Consider the following 11,506-nt stretch of genomic DNA (forward strand, 5'->3'; position numbering starts at 1 on the left):
CTACAGAAAATGTAATTTTATTTAAGGACATAACAATGAAAATATCTGATAAAATCAAAGGTCCAACTAGCATAGTGTCATGCCTCTAACTACGGCCAACTATGGCTGCAAAAAAATTCAGAATAGGACCAACATACAGGTATATTTCTACATCATAATTTCCCAACATTCTGGGATTTCCTAATGCAACAGTAATATTTCTCCATTAGAAATATAACTGAAGTACCCATTAATTAATATGCAGGCATCTGTCTTATAGAAAATAAATATATCCAGATAAGCATATGCACACATACTTAGTTGGTTGTTGTTGGAGTTTTAATATGTATGTAGATAATTCCCATTCTAATGCCAAAGTGCATTCTTGGTCTACTTGGGCCATGGCAGTATGGAGGTCTACTACACATCAGTGCATATGTAAAACTTTTACTTATTGTCTATTGAGTATACCCTTGCCAGCTCAAAACATCCAGCCTTCATGTATCAATCCTCAAAAACTGTGGTCACTTGAAAAAACACATGACTTCATTATAAAAAATAATTTAAAAAATTGGAAGGGAGATTTTCGTTGTCTTCTGAGCCTTACACGTTCATTTAGGGAATGTTTTTTGACTTTTTTTCCCAGAAGATTTAAAATAACAATTAGTTTCCAGTTCTTGAGGTGTCATGTAGCCACATCTTCAAATAACCTAGGCCATAAGGAAAGTACCAATATAGCTAGCATTGACACACTAAGTCATTTTTAGGTAAAAAGCTTCAGTCAGCTTTCACAGCCACTACTACATTCCTTCTTTATGATGCTTTAGAAGCTCCAGACAGAAGAGGAAGTGCTGAAATACTCAGAGAAAGGCACTTCTCTGCCCCAGGATGGAGTCCTGGCTGGAACTCAGTGTGAACCACTCTACCACGGAAGGGAGACTGTCCTTGGGTGAGACTGATTCTGGCTTCTGCAAACCTATGGCAGCTGAATACTTGAGCTAAGATGCAGGGCAATAGACTCTGACCTTTTGTGTGCATTCTTCCCATAATAATACAATAAAAATGCAGACTGTTATTTCTATCTTGCTAAATATCAACTGTGAGTTTGAAACTGTCCGAGATCCAAACCAACACGCTTTCCCTAACCTAAAAGCTAAAAGTTTAAAAAGTAGGCAAACCCCACAAGTTGGAGATCAGAGATAGCTGTATGTGCTACAAAAAGAGGCATGGTATGACAATACTGCTGGGAATTTGTATTTGTGAGTTGGGTAGAAAATGGAAATTTTCCAAGACCTTCTAGGAAAAGGCAGTATGGAGTGCTTTTGGGATGTCAGAAAACTTTGACAGCCCTCAGGTGGGCATAGTCTTTAGGAAAGTCAGAGAATGGTTTGAGGGAAGGATCCGAAGAAGTTGTCATTGCTGACTTTGCAGAAAGTGTGAGTAAGAGAGATTAAGAAATAATGGCAGAGGAACAAAACTCTTTTTATGTATTGAAATTACATTTGCCAAATGAAGCATTGTTATTCAATGAGAACATGTGACAACAATTCCTGAGGAGACATCACGGGTCTCCTGAACATTTAATCCTTGCTCACCTATGTACTTACAAAATCAGAGTGGGAGGAGAGCTCTAGGGTCACTACAGCAATTCTCTTTTTGGCATGAACCTGTGTTTGCCTTCCAGATCATCAGGGAAACTTATTGAGCAGTGTCTTGTATTCAGTGATAGCGCAGAAGATATCATAGTTTTTTCTGATATTTGACTGGCTCTGTGCCTGCACCAAGCCACAGCTGCTGCTACTGAGGTAGATATGCAAAGCTCTAAGTCATGCTGACTGAGCTTTTCCTATCCAATAAGAAACACTTAAATTAATCCAGAGCAGATTATCTACCTTGCAGATACCTGGACCTTCAGAATGGCCTGGAGAACTTCAGTAGCTAGTTGGTTTGTGGGGTTTGTGGTCACTCTGGTCCTTGTAAGCCAGAACTGAAGTCTCTTCCTCTCCATCTGGAGCACCCTCTGAAACACTTGTGCACCTCTCATGCCGCTTCATTCCTCTGTTTGCTTCTCAAAATACCTTGTACTTTTAAAAGGTTGTTTCTAAAAAGGCTGAATGGTGAACTTTGTCTCACCGTCAATAGTAACCCAGATAAGAATTAACAGGCATGGCAGACTTAAATGAGTTGGATTAAGGTCAAGTCTGTCAGCACAGCCCATTGGCATATCAAAAAGATGAAGATGTGAGTTATGATCTATGTCCTGTGTGTTGTAATTTTTGGAACCTGGAATACTCAAGGAGAAATATTAATGATGGCTTCACTATATTTCATTATGACGCATTATCTAGAAATCATATACATTTTTGAAAAGTTAACAAATGGAGATGTCTTGCTCTCTGATGAAGAAATAACTTGAGAAATTAATTTGTTGTAATCAAAGCCTTTTGCAGACTTTTGCTACTTTCAGTCATAATTTCGTTGGGAAAGTGTTGTAGATCCAGAATGGAGTTTCTAGTAGAGATGAAATGCAGTTGCAGAGCAGATGATAGCCCAGTGTGCAGAGCCATCTCCCTAATTCCAATGAGAAACTTAAATCTCCAACATCCTAGAAACTGTTAGCACTCTCTGTTTTCTTCTCTCTCTCTTTTTTATGACCAAGCAGCAGAGGTTCCTTTGAGGATTTATTTTTCTATAGAATCTGGTAATATTTAAATGTATTATGGCCTAAAATAAATGTGCCCAAAAATGAGATATGATTTTTCAAGTATTTTTTAAGACAATAGAACTTAACCCATAAATCTGGGGAGTCAGAGCTGTGCATTGTGCCAAGCATGACAAAATTAATGGAAAGCAGTTTTCTTATTTTTCTTCTTGGTCATCCATCTTAAATGCAAATGCTCCTATTTGTGCTAATGATGGCACTGAAAACAGAATAATCAGAATTTTAATAGGATTTTACTGTGGTGAGAATCAAATCCAGTATTGTCCAATGATTTTGTGAAGGAAGTGATTAACTCTGCAGAGAGTCTGAAGTGACTACAGACAGACTTGGAGACAGCCAACAGAACTATAAGCAAAATTTGTGTCTACCCTTAACGTTGATTTTGGCACAAAGGGAAATGACTGAGCAAGTGCAAGAATAGGAAATAGTTGAACTTTGTCAGCTATTTTTTAGTGTTCTGAAGAGGCCTGTGAATAAATCAGCTAGAAAGAGAAAACTCCCTGGTGTGTCGATGAAATTACCTCTCATTAGATGAAGGATGGTGAACAGGGATAAATGAACATGCAAGGCACAAGGGCACAGGTTCTGCAACTTGTTTACTTTTCAGGCTAGAAATAGATCTCCTGAGTTTATTTCGTGTTGTCCTTGGATTTGGCAATATTATATCTTGCCAAGCAAGGGGCATCTTTTCATTGCCTTTTCCACATCCACCTGTGGTGACCGGCTGAAAGGCTGATGCAGTCAAGCAAAAATATTTTGTGAACATACATTGTTTTGGTTTCTGTCTTTAAGGTTGCTCCTCCTTTGTACCCTAAAGGAAACAGACCAATAGAGAAGTATGTAAACAGCCTCTAGTTTGCCAGCTAATAGAATTCTCTCATAAGTTAATGAGAGGATGAGCACTCAGGTGAGATCAGCTGTGGTTCTGTAAATGTTTTTTTTCCATGTATCTGTAGTTTTTGCAGGTGTACTAAGATACCTCAAAATGCACAGATTTTTCCTTTATTTCTTGCATTCACTATTTTAGCATTCTTCTTCTCTTATAAGCAAGGACCCATTATAATTTGGAAATTTTAATTTTAGAGTAAATATTTCAACACTTCTTTTTATCTGGTAAACACAGGCCTGAAAACGCATGTGTTTAAAAAGAAGTTTTGGGGTGGGCTGGAGAGTTGCGGCAACAAGAAAATCTAGATTTTTTTTTTAGAGATAAGAAAAAACACTAGTACCTTCTGTGAAAATCACTTCTTTGAAAAAAGAAATCTCAAAGGTTTTCTAGTTTCCTACAGGTATAATGTGAAATAATAGCTTCCTTCCACAAAATACCTATGCTTCCTTTCATAATAAAGTGTATAGAGGAGCTTTGATTTTGGCCAAATAAAAAGGGGACACTGGTACTTGCTGTGAAGTGTGTGTCCTATAATACAGAAATAGGAGAGCTGCAAAGAAAGCCTTTTTCTCTACACAGAGATAGTCACTTGGGCTCAGTTCTTGCAAACACGATTCTGCATGTGTTTAACTTCTAACGCATGAATAATTCAGCTGAAGTCAAGCTCACATGTGATTCCACAAACCCTTCTTGGGAAAGTAGTCTTTGCTGCTGGGAATATTCCATGGAGCTACATGTATAAGGGCTACCTATATCAAGAACAAATGTAGACAGTGTTGCCAGGGAACCCCAGGAGTTTTGAGAGCGCACGACAGCAAGAACAGACTGAAAGGGTCTGTCCTGTACTGCTTACACTGCAAAACTACACGCTCTGGATTATAATCAGCCCCTTGAGGGCTGCCAGCTTATCCTGCCTGCGTTTCACTGCAGATCATTCTTCTCTGCTGGGTGTATAGCTGCCATAACGCCGCTGAGGTCATTTACTGAGCAAAGATGGCAATCATTACAACTAACGATTTCTTTGGCAAAACATTGACGGCTTTATGGCAAAAGTAATTTCTGAGCACCTGGCATCCAGCACGTTCTTATTTGTTTTCATCTCAGATGTTTTTAAAGATTTGGCTACACCTTTAAAACTTGTCAATCAGGTCGATCACGTTAAACAGCTATCTTTCGTCTCTCTGCCACTGTACTCACAAAACCATCCTTGCATAAGGGTCAGAATATTGCTATTTATGTCTTTCCCTCCTGTTGCTTTTGGACCATGTCACCACTTGTTTTCTTCTTTTCTCACAGCTTCTTAAAAACCAAGATTCTTGTCTTTGCCCTCAGGGTATTTCTTGGTTTAACCCTCCTACAGATGAGGACAGCTGTAGCTGCTATTTAGGAAGATGGCCACAGAGCTCAAAGACTAGCACTGCAAACTATCTACTCCTTGCACCTTATCTTATTTTCATGGTGTCACCTCTGCCTGACCTGTCTGTGCATTTCTCTCACCATTTTTTCACCTGCTTCTACACTAAAATGTGGGATGTGCTCTCTGAACGAGCCAAAAGACCACAATACTGACTCTTCTGTATTTTGCTTTTGCTATGTACAAGGCTTTAGTCAATGGATACAGTAAAAGGTAACTGTATACATAAGGGTTTGTGAACACAGTATAAGTGTATGCTGGCAACTGCATTGCTTAGCTTTTGACTGTTGTGTGGTTAGCTCTCTGGGCAGACTTGTGCTTTCCTTTGTATGTGGATTCTTCAGATAATACAATGCAAACTAAAAAAAAAAAAAAGAGATAGGAGCATGAATTCACACAGCTTTGGTCTCTTGCCTCTGAAAATTATTGGTACAGTCTTCTTAACAGCAAAGACAAAAACAGATAATTTATGTGGGTGAGGAAAACAGAACTTCTCCTGTTTTGGTCACTAATTTAAGGGCAGGAGGTAGAAGTGAGGGGGAACTAGGAGTGCCTTAATAGATTCCTGCCCTGCCATCAAGGCTTTGAGCTTCAATTCCTCTGTGCCTATCTGCACCTTATGTAAAAAGATAGTACTGCTTCGCAGCAGTAGTATGGAAATTAATATACAAACATAGTTTGTGGAATTAGTTTCTAACTGCTGATGAAGAACAATACAATTTCCCCAAATTTGGCTGAGTTTCACACCACATTTTAATTGCTTTTCAGTAAATGTAATAATTTTCTATTTCAGTCTCGTTGCTTGGTGGAAGGGAAGCAGGTGTGCAAAGGAATTTATTGAAAACGCTTGGTAGGGCAAATTCATGGAAGAGACTGGTACAAAAACTAGTCAGGTGTTTCAAATTCTAGAATAAAAACTGGTCTGGTCAGTGAAAGTAGAGACCAAAATCACCTTTAATAGAGGTGATCTGCCCTTAGGCAGCAGATAAACTCTATTTGACCTGTGCTGTTTAGAAGGAAGGAGGGAAGACAGAAAGACATGTTTTGATTTCTTTCTTCCATCAGGTTTGCTATTTAAACTTTTGCTCAAGAAGACGAAGCAGTTTTATTTTATTTAAATTAATATCTTAACTAAATGAAAAGCAGGACTGCCTTGCAAAACTTTTGTTTTGTTTTCCTTCTCCTGAGATAAGATAACAGAGTAAAGTTATATATACAGAAAAGCATGGATGTTCAGCAAATAGGGGTTGTACCTCATCTTTATATTTCAGAAACTTCAGCAGTGGACTCCCTCAATAGGCAGTAATCTGCAATATGCCTAATACCCTGAAGAGTTCAGGTAAGTGTAATAATATTTTTAGATTATACTGAATATAGGGGATCAGATCTTACTATTTTTCTCAGAGGTCTGTTCTTTCACATAATGGTACAGAAATTAGTTTTGAATGACTTCTTATGAGCCTTGAAATTTTACTGAACCATACAGTATTGTTCCAACTTTAAATGCCACAGGAGGCTTCCATTGTTTGAAGGGCTGACAACTGAAGAGTGTATTTGCATAGCATGTCACAGAGATCTTGGGGAGTGTGAGGAAGGCAAAGAAGGTGCATATGTGCGCTCGCTGTTTTTTATTACATTCCCAGGTTGTTGGGTTTTTTTTGTGCTCTGGTGTCTGAACTGATGTTTTATTTTCTGTGTATAGAATGTTAAATTTGTAAAAATACTGCTACTGGAGAGCTTCTCCAGGTGCTAGTATTGTCCATATTTTCTTAGCAACTGTGTGTCCCAAAAATGCATAGATTTCCAGTACCTAAGTGACACAGAGAGGTATTATCATCCCCATTTTAAGGACTGAACTTGTGCAACTTTCCAACACGACATAGTCTCTCTGTGTCAGGATCAAAATTAAGTCCGCAGGTGTTGGACTCAAGTTCAGCTCTGGCATGATCTTCCACTGCATTGGAAAGGGAGAAATTGTACTTTTCCTAATCCAGAATCAAATTTCTTCTCTAGCCTAGAAGTGCTGGTTAGCTTTTAACATATGAGCAACAAATGCATGAGCACAGTGCAGGACAGATCCTCGGCTGATGTACGTTGGCCTGACTCCACCAAAGTTATATGAAACTATGACAATTGACAGCAGCTGTGGATCTGCCACATTGCATCTGCTCATATTCATTGCAAGAAATCTTTCTCCTTAGCGCTATGAATGATGAACCAGCTTTCAGAAAAAACTTACTAATTCTAAAGGCTGAATCCTTGGTGTCTTAAATTTCTTCAAGTATTGAGCCCTGTGGCCTTCACTTCAGCTCTCTGAGTTCACACAGCATCATACCTTAACCCTACCTTAACCCTTCTCTCCTCTTTAACTTTCTTCTTTCTCTTGAACAGTGTCACCTTCAGAGCACTTGAGTGGGCCCCCAGAAATCCGGGCTTAGTTCCTGGTCTTGCCACAGGCCTCCTTCAGCCAATACTTTAGACTTCCTGGTTTCAGTGGGTTACAGATTTAGGACTGTTGGCCTGGTGAATGTGGGTGAAGAGATTTTAATTCGTCTGTAGCTCCAGTACTATTATGATGCAACTATGAATAATCCTATTAACAATGTGTATGTATGTATATATATACACACACACACTCAGTCTCTCACTCACGCTTGTGTCATGATTTGGGCACAGGGAAAGAAAAATAAATAATGATGAAGTGTAATAATTTTGGACTTGGCAGGCTGAGGGGTGCTATCTCTTTGCGCTATCTCACAAAATCACGATGAAGTGCCTAGGCAGGGAAGGGACAATGCCCTGGAGCTTGTTTCCTAAATGTGTTGGGGTGTTTTGTTCTCCCCCCCCAATATTTTTCTGTTCTTTCTACCACTGCAAAAATTCTCTTAACCTTCCTGCCATTAATCAATGCATATGCAAGTGGTTTAATAAAAATAACTTCAATTATGATGAAAACAATAAATTAATAATATCCATTAAAACAATCATTGTTTTTCATATCAAAAAGATTTTAGCAGTAGACAGGACACATAGATGGGAACCACATAGGCAGCAGAATGTAGTGTATATACTCTGACAATTAAAAAAATTCCAAATGCCTTTAAACTTACAATGTAATCATACTGACTGTCAGACAAATAATTTCTTAAGCACTTTTTCTATTTCAATCTAAAGAAAGAAATTCAGTGAAAATCATGAAAATCCAAACTATACAAGTGATTGCTAAGTCACATGGGGATACACTGTTGTGGTGGTGGTGGTGGTAGCTGTTGCGGTGCCAGTGACTGTTGTACTAGATGAGGGCTCCTTTTGTGTTATGTGCCGCACAAACACTGGGTTCAGTAGTGAAGAGAAATCAAGCTTTAAGATCTCCCCTGTGAAACAAAGGCAGAAGAATCTCCATGTAAGTAAGTAGTGAAAAGCAATGGAAATTACTTCCTGCAAAGGAAGTTATGGCAAAAGTCTTAGCAGTGATTTGAAAAAAAAAAAATAATCCAGTAGTTCATGAAAACTAATCTTCCATTTTTACACATGGGAAAATTTAGATAAATGGATAGAGAGGCCATAAAAACAAACCAGTAAGACACATAAACTAAAGCCTGTCAAGACTAGGATTAGACCTTATCTCTTGACTCCCAGTTCCTTGCGGTAACTCGATCACACTGCATCCATCACCACCAGTCATTGTGTGTTTTAGTCGTCCATCCTCTGACTGATTAATGTTGGGGAAATGAAGCATCAGCATAGATTATCTTGAGTCAGTAGAAACAATATACTCAGTCTACAGGGTTCCCTCTCCCCTAAAAGTTTGCTGTTCCTAATTCCCAGATAAACTGAAAGACCTCCTGTAAACTTTATATGCTTTTCCATATTTAAGTGGTAGAAGGAAATCCTTTAGGCTGTATGATCAATGTCTGGCTTGCCTGCCCTTTGTAGAAGCCTGAGTATTCAAAGAAAAGCCAGTGTTTCTACAAGAAAACAGACATTGCCTATGGATGGCAATTACCCCAAATATTTTTTATGGAGTTCAGTGGCCCTGCTCTTTTAGAGCAGATGGTGTCAGCTGCAGGTTGTTTCACCATGGCTTTTCTTTTTTTTTTTTCTCTCAAAACCATTCATTTTATCCTTAATGTCTCAGCCACTTTTGCCAAAAAGCCTTTTCAGTTTTTTATTCCTCACAATGGGACATAGAATGGTGTTGAAAGGTGTTGTAGCTGGCATAGCCTGCAGGCACTGTGAAACTGGGTAGAATACTTCAGCTCTTTCTCACTGTTTAATCTTGGCTTGCAGTCATACTGACTTATTAAAAACAAAACAAAATGGAAAAAACCCAACCCACCCAAATATTCCAGCTTGATTTTTATCATGAAAGGGCTTTTGTGCCAAGAAGACACCTGGTTGGTTTTGAAGTGCTGTTTTCCAACATAGACAGATTTTTTTTTTTTCTTTTTAAGGGCCAATTTTGAGGTCTGAATATCATGCACCTCTCCACAAACAAAGCAAATATATAGAAAGGCTTTTACTAATTGCCCCATCCCAAGGTTGCAAGGTGCTGACAAGAGGGCACAGCTGTATTAGCCAGCTGAAGGTTTGGAATCTTCCTGAGCTGTTATGAATTTACCTTTTCATCAACATACTCCAGGATCTTTACTTTCTTCATATTTCCAGTGTGGTTTCAGACTTGTGCCTAGTGTTTATCAGATCTCTCTTAGTTTATGACCTTGAACATTTGGAGACGAACTCCTGAACTTGCCAGTTCCAAACCCTACGATTATGACAATGATGCAAGAAGTCAGGAGCCAACTGGAAATTCAGTTGCAAAAGTGAAATTCAGAACTACAAGCATATCATGAGCCTGAAGAGGCGTTTCCAGCAAAAAAGCTTGGAAGCTGCTATCCTAGTCTGTTAAGAAATGAAGCTGTGGCTGTTGGTTGCTGTTATTACTGGCTAAATAATGACAATGGGCTGAACACTGGAGAGTATGCGGCACACATGAACTCCTTGTGTGATCTTGAAACAGGATGCTTTAGCCGCAACCTGCTAGAGTGAAAGGGATACCAAAACTGTACTGAGAGGTCTCTCTCTGGCAGAATGAGAGAGAAATAATTGTCCTTCAGTGTTATGTTCCTGCAAGAATGCCACTGAGACTGGCTGTAAGCTCCTTACCTGGTATTCCCAGTGAACTGTGGATGTACATCATATTTGGAGCAGTCCTAGAGGCATATCTACTTGCCCAGGAAGTCTCCAGCTTTCCAGTCTTAACTCTTTTGATAGCTGTAGTCCAAAAGGAAAGCCCCAGAGTCTCTCCTACCACAATTCTGGTGTTGCTTACCATAGATGCATATGGGATTTGTAGTCTGATTCAAACAGACTGAAGAGCAGGCTTTTGGATATCTGGCTGGGCTATGGGATTATCCTGGAATACAGAAGGCTCGTCATATGTGCTCTGTCACATACTGTGGTTATAAGCTCTGTAAGCAACAAGTATGTTTGTATAATATGCATTGTAAATGAGGACCTCAGAGTACAAGATTCTTTGTAGCCTTATGTTACTTGTTCTTTCCATGCCACAGAAACCTTTTCCTTAGTTTTCCATGAAATTCATCCTGACCAGGATCTGGTATGTATTGGCTCTGAGCCATTTCATCATATCATTACAATGTATTTTTTTATTATGCCATCCTAGATAATATGTTGTTTGATCTCAAAAACTAAACAAAGTTGAGTCTGGGAGGTACCTGGATGAATGCCTTCCAAGAAAACATCAATATCACACAGAAAATAGCACTAGTGATTCATGACAAAATTATGACTCTTCGATTTGAAGTACTTCAGAAATAATAGATCTGATCTTTTGTATTTTGAAGAAGTAAGAAAGCTAAGTCATTCTCTTCAGCATGAACCCTGAAGGTTTTGGTTTTATGGTTGGTGTTATTTTTTTTTGTGTGGGAAGCCTCTCTGTCTTGTATGAATCATACTGTACTGTTTTACTGTTGCCCCTTAGTAGCCCCAAGAATAGTCCGTAGTAGCTCTACCTGAGCCTCTCTCGGTTATTTGTCATGTGGGATGTATTTGGTCATAAATCCCTTGGCTGACCACTACTACCCTTGCTGCCAATATGCCAACACATTACAGTTCCTCCAGGACACAGTGGGTGCAGAAGACTACTACGTGTATAACTAACTTGTACTTAAATGAGCTGAGTAGTAAAGGCAGATGGCTTCTTTAACATGAATCACCTGTGTTGAAGAAAATGTTGCTGCCAAAAAAAAAAAAAGGCATTCACTATTGAGAAAATTACTTGACCACTCATAGGAGAAGTGGAGGATATGGATCAGGATGGGTGGGATGCTCAGGGAATGAGACTTTAAATCTAACTTAGAATCAACTCTGCACTGTCTGTTTTCCATTAAGGTTACTGTTTCTCATCAGCTTTCATATTTGCATCAAATGGGAAGGCGTGAAGATGAAAGGCTTACCCACAGCCACAAAGTGAGCCAAC

The sequence above is a fragment of the Platalea leucorodia genome (assembly GCF_965183815.1).
Source record: "Platalea leucorodia genome assembly, chromosome: 7".
NCBI lineage: Eukaryota > Metazoa > Chordata > Aves > Pelecaniformes > Threskiornithidae > Platalea > Platalea leucorodia.